General features: G+C 40.2%; 1 long non-coding RNA gene across 1 annotated transcript; it reads right to left on the bottom strand.

Moving 5' to 3' along the window:
* Window positions 1-928: 928 nt before the first annotated feature.
* Window positions 929-2,543, bottom strand: LOC123730978 (uncharacterized). Its single transcript, XR_006762481.1, has 2 exons — window positions 1,888-2,543; window positions 929-1,769 (listed from the first exon to the last, which is right to left on the bottom strand). It is a non-coding gene; the product is annotated as an uncharacterized lncRNA (long non-coding RNA).
* Between the last annotated feature and the right edge of the window lie 10,878 nt (window positions 2,544-13,421).

Genomic DNA, 13,421 nt, shown 5'->3' on the forward strand with positions numbered 1-13,421 from the left:
ACCTTGGAGGCTACTCTTACCCTAAAATCCTATTTCTTTTTTTCAGTTTTATACACAATTGTATTCTGTTAGCTGGACAAAAAACAGTACAGTAACCATTGTCAATGAAGGACTGGGCTAAGACTGAAAGGTGGACATGAGGGATATTTCAATGGTCCGCTGCCATAGTGACAAAACATCTAAACATTTTGACTTGCAGTGCTTACACAATGCCAAAGGGACGAAGCATTTTGGGGGCACTGACTGTTTAAATGAGAAGGAAATGTAGTTTTGGTTAAAGCACCAAGTGTTGAGAACGTCTGGTCTGTTTCAAGAAATGAGCCAAAGCAATTGAGAAGGATCTTTGCCATTTTCGTGGCACTGACTCTTTATATGGGAAAGGAATTTAGTTCTGAAGCATGAGTGAACAGTTTTAGGAGAGATATGAGCTTTTGCAAGTGAGCTATAGTGTTGTGCTGAACTGTAAGACTGTTTTGCCAAATGATCTTAGAGTTTTGAGAATGTAATTTCTGTTTCAAGAAATGAGCCAAACCAATGGAGAAAAACTGTAAATTCCATCTACAACCATCTTGAGCACAGACCGATCAATCTAAACGTAGTGGAGGGATAAAAGCTATGCTCAATTCTCATATGAGATATCAATGACTGGCTGTTTCTGGGCAACGCTTGACAACAAATTCCCCGTAACATACATTTATCTAGTTAAGAACTGTTGTCCTTAACTCTATTACACTAGGGGCCTCTTGTTCAGGACATATCATTGTCCAAATCTGAGGGCAAGAAAAGGCAAACACCCCAAATCACATAAAACAATATCACAGAGTTTGAAACATTTCACTACCCATGAAAGAATCCACTTACTGGTTTCGCTGTCATTCTCTGGCAGTTTTCTGCAGACTTCAAGAGGCAACGCATATCATGGTCATAGTCAGGGATTTTGCCAGTTTAATGACTTTAGGCTTCAATACAGTGTCCCACTTTTCAAGGAGTTTAGAGGACGTTTCATCATTGAACATCAGCAAAAAGTCCCGATTCAACTAAAACAAAGTGGAGCATTTCAACTTCATGTTCTCAATGACACAACACATGTTCTCAATCAGATAACTAGTCTTTACTTCTGATTCCAACACATACTACATCACTATCCAATCCTTTGATGTCCAGAAACCTGGGAAAGACTGAGGACATCTGTGCTTCTGTCTGGACTATAAACTAGCTCCTGACGATACTGGAACACCTCCATCTTCTGATAGACTTGTTTTTCATCAGCCGAGTGGACAGGGAATGACATGGCCTCCTTGCAAGCATCACCAACAAGCTGGTGGGCCAGGTCTTCCTCCTATGGGTTGGGCCTTCCGACTGGGGTGGAATCTCTTCTTGATGGTTCGACGCGAGGTCAAGTGTCAAAATATTAAAGCAATACGAAGGAAAGAGGGTGACAATTCCAAGAGCATAACGTTCTCTCTGTTGGCGAGTGGGAAGTCTCCTGCTCAAAAACAGTAAAGCATACACACGCCAAATATGTTTAACGAAAGTTGTACTGGATTTTTCTACAGTCTCATAATGATACCAAATAACATTCATGTATAGTTTGATTGTTTTGATCCACTGTGTGTGGCCGGATTGGCTAAGGAGAAGCTTATCGTTGCAGGATTGTGGCTGACTAAGATGGCAATCAACTCTCTTCTGTGGTCCAATGTTTTGGTTGTCTGGTACTCTTCTAATACATCTTGCCCACCAGGTCTACTAGTCAGGGCGTCTCGGACCATCTATTAAGACAAGAGAAAAAAGTTGAACAATTTTGGGTTGGTTTATGCTGTCGGAATGTCCATGAAAAGCAAACATAGAAATGGGATTATCAACATGCAATATCAGTTGTCATTATACCTCTTTCGCTGCTGTGGAGTCGATGGCCTCATCTCTTAAGGTTGTCCTGGCTTTTTTAGACGGCCTTTCTAGAGATCTCAGGTCTAAATAACGTTAGAAGGATAATGTGTCTGTGGAGGAACTAGGTGTATAACAGCCTGCAGGAGAAAAGACTGAGCACAAACCGATCAAAGCAATCAATCTATACATTCATGTTATTTCATATCATTATGAGAGACTGTAGATCTTTGAGGCCAATCCAGACCTGTGCCTCACAATCAGGTCCAGCAGGACATCCTCCTCAGTTTAGGAATCATTAAAACAATTATATTTGTGCTGCAGAGGGCAGTCCAAACCTATTTTGTACTACAAAAAAGATAGACCAATCAGAATACATAGAGATAAGCCACCTAGGGGGCAACAGAATGGGTCTGACCCAAATCAAGCCCAAGGGTTCAATTAAGAATATACATCAGACAGTTCATATATTCTCCTTGATAGATAAAATCTCCATAAGAGAAAACTGGCTGCAACTTCATGAACTTCTTGTATTTTTGGTATTGGACCTCCACCAACATGTTACACTGCATTCCTGCAAAACGCAATTACACACAAAATCATATTTAAGTAAAATTTGGTGGCAAACATTTGATGGTGTAGCTGTACATACAGTTGAAATCGGAAGTTCACATATACTTATGTTGAAGTCATTAAAACTAGTTTCTCAACCACTCCACAAATTTCTTGTTACCAAACTATAGTTTTGGCAAGTCAGTTAGGACATCTACTTTGTGCATGACACAAGTTATTTTTCCAACAATTGTTTACAGACAGATTATTTCACCTATAATTCACTATCACAATTCCAGTGGGTCAGAAGTTTACATGCACTAAGTTGACTGTGCCTTTAAACAGCTTGGAAAATTCCAGAAAATGATGTCATGGCTTTAGAAGCTTCTGATAGGCTAATTAACATCATTTGAGCCAATTGGAGGTGTATCTGTGGATGTATTTCAAGGCCTACCTTCAAACTCAGTGCCTCTTTGCTTGACATCATGGGGAACTCAAAAGATATCAGCCAAGACTTCAGAAAAAAAAATGTAGACCTCCACAAGTCTGGTTCATCCTTGGGAGCAACTTCCAAACGCCTGAAAGTACCACGTTCATCTGATACCAATAATATATCGCAAGTATAAATACCATGGGACCACGCAGCCGTCATACCGCTCAGGAAGGAGACGCGTTCTGTCTCCTAGAGATGAACGTACTTTGGTGCGAAAAGTGCAAATCAATCCCAGAACAACAGCAAAGGACCTTGTGAAGATGCTGGAGGAAACAGGTACAAAAGTATCTATATCCACATTAAAACGAGTCCTATATCATCATAACCTGAAAGGCCGCTCAGATCCAAAACCGCCATAAAAAAAACAGACTACGGTTTGCAACTGCACATGGGGACAAAGATCGTACTGTTTGGACATAATGACCATCATTATGTTTGGAGGAAAAAGGGGGAGGCTTGCAAGCCAAAGAACACCATCCCAAACGTGAAGCATGGGGTGGCAGCATCATGTTGTGGGGGTGCTTTGCTGCAGGAGGGACTGGTGCACTTCACAAAATAGATGGCGTCATGACGAAGGAAAATTGTGTGGATATATTGAAGCAACATCTCAAGACATCAGTCAGGAAGGTAAAGCTTGGTCGCAAATGGGTCTTCCAAATGGACAATGACCCCAAGCTTACTTCCAAAGTTGTGGCAAAATGGCTTAAGGACAACAAAGTCAAGGTATTGGAGTGGCCATCACAAAGCCCTGACCTCAATCCTACAGAAAATTTGTGGGCAGAACTGAAAAAGCTTGTGCGAGCAACGAGGCCTACAAACCTGACTCAGTTACACCAGCTCTGTCAGGAGGAATGGGCCAAAATTCACCCAACTTATTGTGGGAAGCTTGTGGAAGGCTTCCCAAAACATTTGACCCAAGTTAAACAATTTAAAGGCAATGCTACCAAATACTAATTGAGTGTATGTAAACTTCTGACCCACTGGGAATGTGATGAAAGAAATAAAAGCTGAAATAAATCACTACTATTATTCTGACATTTCACATTCTTAAAATAAAGTGGTGATCATAACTGACCTAAGACAGGGAATTGTTACTGGGATTAAATCTCAGGAATTGTGAAAAACTGAGTTTAAATGTATTTGGCTAAGGTGTATGTAAACTTTCGACTTCAACTCTATAGAAGAAACAACCTCTCCCTCAATGTGATCAAGACAAAGGAGATGATTGTGGACTACAGGAAAAGGAGGACGAGCACGCCCCCATACTCAGACGGGGCTGTAGTGGAGCAGGTTGAGAGCTTCAAGTTCCTTAGTGTCCACATCACCAACAAACTATAATGGTCCAAGCACACCAAGACAGTCGTGAAGAGGGCACAACAAAACCTCTTCCCCCTCAGGAGACTGAAAAGATTTGTCATGGGTTCTCAGATCCTCAAAAGGTTCTACAGCTGCACCACCGAGAGCAAACTGACAGGTTGCATCACCGCCTTGTATGGCAAGTGCTCGGCATTAGACCTTAAGGCGCTACAGAGGGTAGTGCGTACGGCCCAGTACATCACTGGGGCCAAGCTTCCTGGCATCCAGGACCTCTATACCAGGCGGTGTCAGAGGAAGGCCCTAAAAATTGTCAAAGACTCCAGCCGCCCTAGTCATAGACTGTTCTCTCTGCTACCGCACGGCAAGCGGTACCCAGAGCGCCAAGTCTAGGTCCGAGAGGCTTCTAAACAACTTCTAACCCTAAGCCATAGGACTCCTGAACCTATAATCAAATGGCTACCAGACTATTTGCACACACACTTTTACACTGCTGCTACTCTTATTATCTATGCATAGTCACTTTAACTACCTCCATGTACATATTATGTGCCCCCGCATTGACTCTACATATAGCCTTGCTATTGTTATTATACTGCTGCTTTAATTATTTGTTACTTTTATTTCTTAAACTGCATTGTTGGTTAAGGGCTTGTAAGTAAGCATTTCACTGTATGGTCTACACCTGTTGTATTCAGCGCATGTGACAAATAACATTTGATTTGTTACACAAAATGCCCCCTTAAACCCTTTCCCCTTTGTCTTCCCCGCAGTGGATCAACCATTTGTTCCAAATGCCATTTTAATGATGTAACAGGTGTCTGCCTGCCTGCGGATCTGGGGCTTGTCAAGGCAATATTCCAGTGAAATCAAACCAGCTAGCTACAAACAGTAACCACCACCACTCAAATCTATAGGAAAGAAACTGGCCAATACATGTCAAGCCGTATTGGCTTGAACACAATATCTGATCTGTGATTAACAACAAGCACACAACATAGACATGTTTAACCAAAATGTCAAGAGGACAACCCTATCACGTCTGACCACGAACAGTAGCTCGCTAACGTTAGCGCTAAATTACAATATGCTGAGGTCGGTATTGTAGTTAGATAACTAACTAGCTAGCTATATGGCTAACAATATTTAGCCAGACAAACATTCTTAGTTATATGCGTTTTGAAGAACAAATTAGTAGATATTAGCCATTGTCAGGTCGCGTCAATTCGAATATGGTATCAGAACAAAATAGTCAGCACATAGTAACTTCTGATTTCTTTGTACTTTAATTAATGCAAACACTTGAACGGTAAATATGTGGTTCGTATATACGGGCTCCCTGAAACACCATGCAGGGCAGACAGAGAACTGGAATGACATCACAAGTTCTTCTTTAAATACTGGACAGACTTAGTTCCCTCTCTTTGAGGGCCTGTCATAGTAGAGGCTAGAATATGGTTTAGACTTATTCCAGCCTATCGTTGGCGTGGCGGTTGGTCCCAACCTCTAGACGCACTCCAGCTTCCTGGCGGATGTCTCAACTTGTGACTGCACAATGCACAGTTCTCTAAAACCCTTACACCCCCCCCCGCATATACCTTTCACCCATATCCTGTTATTGCTATTATTCTACAGACAATCCTGTTTCTACAGCATCAGCATTCTTTCCACATGACCCACCATCACATGAGCCACTTCCTCTTAACATATAGCAGTACTCAATTATCTTATAGTTAATAAACTTATCATTATAGCATCTGTGTTATATTATATAGGTTATGCAAACAAATGTTTATATTATATAGGATATGCACACAAATAGTTGGTCAAACCCTAACACCATGTTGTTACCTTCCCTTCCTGGCTAGTTACATGCTGCACCAAGTCAGGCTCAAATTGATCACACTAGGTCACACCCCAGTTAACACCACGCACCTGCTGCACCACTAATGTTTAAGTTAGTTGGCCTCGTAAACTCAACACGCACATGATTGAAATCAACTAACGATACAGCCCAACTCTGATCCTTCTGGATTTTGATTAATTTTCTCAAATCGAATAGTTTGCTAGTTTTAATCTAGCGCTAACTAACCACGTTAGCTAGCAACTTTCTAAATCTAAACTTCGCAGATGTAACGTTAGCTACAAAGATCTCGACCATTCACTTAGCCGATGTAATAAGTTAGCTGGTGGCCAACTTGTTATATTTTTTACACATTACTTAGCTTTCAATGCTTCGCAATTCCAGTTACCTTCTACAGTTGGCAATTAGATGAAAGGGAAGTTTCAAGTGAAAAGTGGAAGTTAAATCAACACTACTCAACATCACCACCCAACCTCTGTACAGTACAGTAACTCTCACCTGGGAGGCATTATGCTTGTCCTTCCCATCATAACTATTTCATTAACATTATTATTCTCTTGGCAGAATATTATATTCACAAATGTAAATGGGGTGGAAAAATTCCTTACTTTGTCGTTTTTTTAATTGAACTGTTACAATTTTATAAATCCCTCAAACTTGTGAAACTTCAAAAGTAGGAAAAAGTATTATAAGTCATGTCTATGAATGTCTGTTAATGTCTCATTGCCTTGTCACATATTAATGATGTCCTGAATTATATTTTTAAAAATGGGGGGGGGGTTGCCTGGTGTTCTATTATTGAATTTTTTTCATTGTATTTACAGGAATGTCCCTGTATTGATGTGTAATATTGTTATTGTTGTTGGAGAAAAAAACTCACCTGGGAGTTATATTAGCACAGAGGGTGTAAAAACAACTCTTAAGTCAACACCTCTTAACACGAAAAATGTAACACCAAGAAAATGAACACCTGTTATCACTGGCCAATTTGCTGTGTATTTGTATATTTTGTATGATATGGGTCTATCACTATTGGATCACCAAGACCTGTAAATAAGTCTACTCTGAGCACATCAACCTGCCTTGCCTTCTGCTGATGTCATGCCCTTACGATTGCTACATGTCCCTATTTAAAAATGACAGACTAATCAAAATGCGTTGTAGACAAAATAATGAAAAGGGTTGTCTGGTACCCTCAATAGACAAAGATGTGTAGTTTTACAAGTCGTTGCATGTCTAGATTTTTTTTAAACTTGACTTGAAACTTGTGACTCGGCTTGACTTGCTCTTAGAATGCATGACTTGGACTTGACCCGTTCTATTTGGGACTCGACTTGAGACTCGGACCTTGTGACTCGGTCCCTGCAAAACAAACACACACACACACACAAAATACTGTTATCTGTAGACTACACAACACGTAGACTACAGATAACAGTATTGTGGCCTATGCTTGTCTCCCTACCGTACAGGTGTGTGTGTTGACCTAGTGCTGTGATTCATGGGTAATGTAGAGCAATACTGTAAAGTACTAGAGAAAACATACCAGGTCGACGAATGGTGAAAAGACGCGGTAGACATCCTCCTATCACCACTGACCAGAATATCGGACGTAATTATTTTAAACCAGAATATCGGACGTAATTCTTTTAAACATTTCCGGGTGTTTCAACATGTAGACATCTAGCAGGTGATCTACGGCGCATTGTCAACATTCATTATGGTGTGTCTTGTCTACTGCTATGATTCAGTGGTAATGTAGAGCACCACAGTAGGTAAGTCAGGTGACGTAAATAGGTGCTAGCTAGGAGTTACCTGTGCCCCCTCATCTTACAGCTTCTTGCAGGACTCAGGGAAGACGTCGCTGGCGATGAGGTTAGGCTAACTATTAACAGCGCTGGTTAACATACACTAAGTGTACAAAACATTTAAATCACCTTCCTAATATTGAGTGCCCCCCCCTGCCCTCAGAACAGCCTCAATATGTCGGGGTATGGACTAAAAGGTATCAAACGCATTCCACAGGGATGCTGGCTAATGTTCCCTCTATTTTTTTTGCCACTAAGCACAAGGTCTGCTGAGTGCAAACTTTAACTTTGTGAAAATTCTGTGCACACTGAGGTTGTACCCGCTTTAAGTTAAAGTTATAAGTGGCCATTTCATCATAATGTAGGCCTATCAGAGGGGCCTACCATTAAAAACAATGGAGAAAATGCATCCCATAATAGTTTAACATGGAAATATCATTCAGTCTACAGTAGCAGCCAAAGTGTGGTGTTCAATGTTGGCCTACATTCAGTGAGACTTCATGGAAAAATATGCAGGGCTTGACATTAACCTGTTTATCCACTTGTCCTTCAGACAAGGTGACTGAAAATGTGTTGTTTGATGCTAGAAACCACTTTAGAAAACAAAGTTAATTATTATTCCCATACCATTATTACAGAGAATCAGACAAATTATTCTACCCTCTGCCTATTGGTTACTCAGCTTATTCAAGCCTGTCTCAAAAATACAACACTGCCCCTTTAATAAGATATAAAAAAAAAACATGCTCTTGCCTGACATGCTTTCAAAGATGGCTTGAAATGCACACATTTTGTGCTCTAGTAGGACGCAACCACTCCCCCATTGTTGACTAGAAATGATCTATTACTGGTCTAATAATTCACTTTCTAACAAATAACATGAACAAATGTGCACACGTGGCTACATGCAGCTCTCGCTTTGATCTCAAAACAAGTGCATCTACTTGTGACTACTCATGCTGTAAAGACAGTCCAGTTTAAAGTGAATGGCACAGATCCATATATGACAATTGTCTATTTGCATATAGGGATACTGCAGCTCTGATGCGTTCTGCCTACAAGAAAATATCTTGCATAGTTAGTTTTGCATACTAAGTCTTGTATAGTTCATTTTGTTTCGGTATGTTGCATTAAAAGTGGCTAATATTGGCAATTCCCACAGTAGTGGGAAATGTTGATAATGTTAACTAAAGGGGAAAGTTGAGTGAAGTTCAATATCGTGCCTCTCTGCACAGGGTGATATTTCTTCTGGGCAGCAGTCCTAGGGGAGCTGCGCTTAGAGGGAACATTGATGCTGGCCCATGTTGACTCCAATGCTTCCCACAGTTGTGTCAAGTTGGCTGGATGTCCTTTGGGTGATGGACCATTCTTGATACACACGGGAAACTGTGGACCATGAAAAACCCAGCAGATTTGCAGTTCTTGACAAAACTACTACCATACCCCGTTCAAAGGTACTTAAATATGTTGTCTTGCCCACTCACCTTCTGAATGGCACACATACACAATCCATGTCTCAATTGTCTCAAGGTTTAAAAATCATTCTTTAACCTGTCCTCTCTCATCTACACAGATTGAAGTGGATTTAACAACTGAAATCAATAAGGGATCATAGCTTCACCTGGTCAGTCTATGTCATGGAAAGAGCAGGTGTCCTTAATGTTTTTTACACTCAGTGTGTATGAGCTCAGATTAGTCTGGTCCGGTTGTAAGAACCACCGTACTCGGTCTGCTGAACATACAGGTGATCTTTGGACATGCAGCTATTATGTAAAACCATACAGTAGAGGTCGACCGATTATGATTTTTCAGCGCCGATATCGATACCGATTATTGGAGGACCAAAAATATCCGATACCGATTAAATATATATTTGTAATAATGACAATTACAATACTGAATGAACAACAAACACTTTTATTTTAACTTAATATAATACATCAAAATCAATTTAGTCTCAAATAAATAATGAAACATGTTCAATTTGGTTTAAATAATGCAAAAACAAAGTGTTGGAGAAGAAAGTAAAAGTGCAATATGTGCCATGTAAAAAAGCTAACGTTTAAGTTCCTTGCTCAGAACATGAGAACATATGAAAGCTGGTGGTTCCTTTTAACATGAGTCTTAAATATTCCCAGGTAAGAAGTTTTAGGTTGTAGTTATTATAGGACTATTTCTCTCTATATCATTTGTATTTCATATACCTTTGACTACTGGATGTTCTAATAGGTACTTTAGTATTGCCATCCTAATCTCGGGAGTTGATAGGCTTGAAGTCATAAACAGCGCAATGCTTGAAGCATTGCGAAGAGCTGCTGGCAAATGCAGTCAAGTGCTGTTTGAATGAATGCTTACGAGCCTGCTGCTGCCTACCACGGCTCAGTCAGACTGCTCTATCAAATCATAGACTTAATTATAATAAACACACAGAAATACGAGCCTTAGGTCATTAATATGGTCAAATCCGGAAACTATCATTTCGAAAACAAAACATTTATTCTTTCAGTGAAATACGGAACCGTTCCATATTTTATCTAACGGGTGGCATCCACAAGTCTAAATATTGCTGTTATATTGCACAACCTTCAATGTTATGTCATAATTACGTAAAATTCTGGCAAATTAGTTCGCAATGAGCCAGGCGCCGCATCGATTATATGCAAAGCAGGACAAGCTAGATAAACTAGTAATATCATCAACCATGTGTAGTTAACTAGTGATTATGTTAAGATTGATTGTTTTTATAAGATACATTTAATGCTGGCTAGAAACTTACCTTGGCTCCTTGCTGCACTCGCATAACAGGTAATCAGCCTGCCACGCAGTCTCCTCGTGGAGTGCAATGTAATCGGCCGTGATCGGTGTCCAAAAATGCAGATTACTGATTGTTATGAAAACTTGAAAATCGGCCCTAATTAATCGGCCATTCCGATTAATCGGTGGACCTCTACTACACAGAGCTTCCCTCAGAGTTAGCCTACATGGTAACACAGCTTGTTGACTAACAGGAAGCTATATTAGCGCACCCACACAACCTTAGTGGACACACCCAATGCATGGACAAGGCTGGATATGTTCACCCGGTCTGTTGAATAACAGGCTGTGTTACCACATTACGTGATGTTTCTATGCATTTTTTCCTGACATGCTGCTTCTTCATAGGGTGAAGAAATGTCATATTCAGAACTTAGCAATTGTGTCACAATATCTGATGATTAACAGAAGTAGACAAAATTAGTGACAGTGGGGTAGGCTTACTGGATTTTCAGGCCTAATGTTGATAGACACTGTAGATTTCTTCAAAAACTGAGTAGCTAAGGAAGAAAGGCCTCTAAGGTGGAGGGGCATTTGGAGTTCAGCATAATTAATGTAAAGTGACTATGTGAAGTGATGTAGATAGTTATGTCAAATTAATTGACACATGGGTATGATAGTGTAGGAAGAGGGGGATTAGGGTGTCCAATCAAAAATGCATATTTTATCCAATAGCTAAAATAATATGGTAATTGTGTAGATCCTCCTCTAAGAAAACATGTCTATCATAATTCGTTCAAAAATTATTGGAGTTTTTATCCTTGTAGGATGGCAAAAATTAGGACGGTTAAATCAATGAATGCCAGAGAGAAATAAAAGTGGTAAAATATCAGGAAAATAGCATTGTGTCAGCTAGGCTGATGCTGTGAGAGAAATAAGGCTAACTGGCACGCTCACCGTTGACCTCTTCATCGCTCTTCTCCAATCCAGAGGACATAAAACAACAGAGGTAAGATAGATGTTGATTTTGAGAAATGGCATGGAGGCTAGTGTTTTCATATTGTACACTTTCATATTAATGCAAAAATCCTATTATTCAAAGATTTCTCACAAAAACAAGTGTATCTCTGTGAAATTTCAACAGAGCACCAGCATACCGCAAGCTTTTTATATTTAAGCCTTTTACATTTAATTCAACTTGTGTCCTGCTCATTTTGTTTTTTGTTCCCCGCGGAAACAACTTTGCAGACACGCCACAACATGTCAAAGCCTCATAAGTTGCTGTGAAAAGCATCACAGCTCTGTCAACAAAGCTTGGTGTTTATGAGGTAGTAGGTTATTAGTTTAAGAAATTCTACTTTTTGGTTATAATGTTAATGATACACTACACAACCAATAGTATGTGGACACCTGATCATTGGAACTTCTCTTTCCAAAATGCATTATTATGGAGTTGGTCCCACCTTTGCTGCTATAACAGCCTCCACTCTTCTGGGAAGACTTTCCACTAGATGTTGGAACATTGCTGCAGGGACTTGCTTCCATTCAGCCACAAGAGCATTAGTGAGGTCAGGCACTGATGTTGGGCGATTAGGCCTGGCGCGCATTCCAGTTCATCCCAAAGGCGTTCGATGGGGTTGAGGTCAGGGCTCCGATCTTGACAAACCATTTCTGCATTGCTTTGTGCACTGGGGCATTGTCATGCTGACACAGGAAATGGTCTTCCCTCTTAACTGTTGCCACAAAGTTGTATGCTGTCATTGTATGCTGTAGCATTAAGATTTCCCTTCACTGGAACTAAGGGGCCCTAACCATGAAAAACAGCCCCAGATCATTATTCCTCCTCCACCAAACTTTACAGTTGGCACTATGCATTGGGGCAGGTAGCGTTCTCCTGGCATCTAATTCAACAACGATTACTACAAGTTTATAGCTGGCTCGATTAATTTATCTAAAAAGCTGACATGGGCTAATTGAGTGACTGTCAGTAATTGACATAACTACCCCATTCATAGACACTAAATAGGGTTAGGGTGAGTGTTCCCACGTGGTTATATATCCATGTTACAGTGTGTTTATGGAAGACAGGCGACCACCTGTGCTAATTAGCTATCTAGCATGCTTCGAACACCTGTGCTGATTAGCTATCTAGCATGCTCCGAACACCTGTTTGTAAAGGAAAAAGGCCGCCAGAAACATGTTGTAAAAAATACTGTCGGCTGCAACTGTTATGAAGCCAGTTAAAAGTGTACAGTCAGGGTAGATTTTGCATTAGTTAAATTATTTTGATGTGCTATGAAAGTAAAAGGGTTTATGTTTCTAGAACAGTTTTGCAATTGAGAATCGATTAACGTTTAGATGCCAGTCTACCTCTGATAACAACATAATGTCCTTGGACCTTAAGGAGTAACGATAGGACACTCCGTAATTAAAGTACATTCTTGGGCTATGACATAACACCAACTGTGCATCAAAGCTGGGATCAAGAAATTGAAAAATAGCTTCTATCTCAAGGCCATCAGACTGTTAAACAGCCATCACTAGCACATTAGAGGCTGCTGCCTATAGACATAGACTAGAAATCACTGGCCACTTTAAGGAATGGAACACTAGTCACTTTAATAATGTTTACATATCTGGCATTACTCATCTCATATGAATATACTGTATTCTATACTATTCTACTGTATCTTAGTCACTTAATGTTTACATATCTGGCATTACTCATCTCATATGAATATACTGTTTTCTA

This window comes from Salmo salar, chromosome ssa27 (assembly GCF_905237065.1).
Source record: "Salmo salar chromosome ssa27, Ssal_v3.1, whole genome shotgun sequence".
NCBI classification, from domain to species: domain Eukaryota; kingdom Metazoa; phylum Chordata; class Actinopteri; order Salmoniformes; family Salmonidae; genus Salmo; species Salmo salar.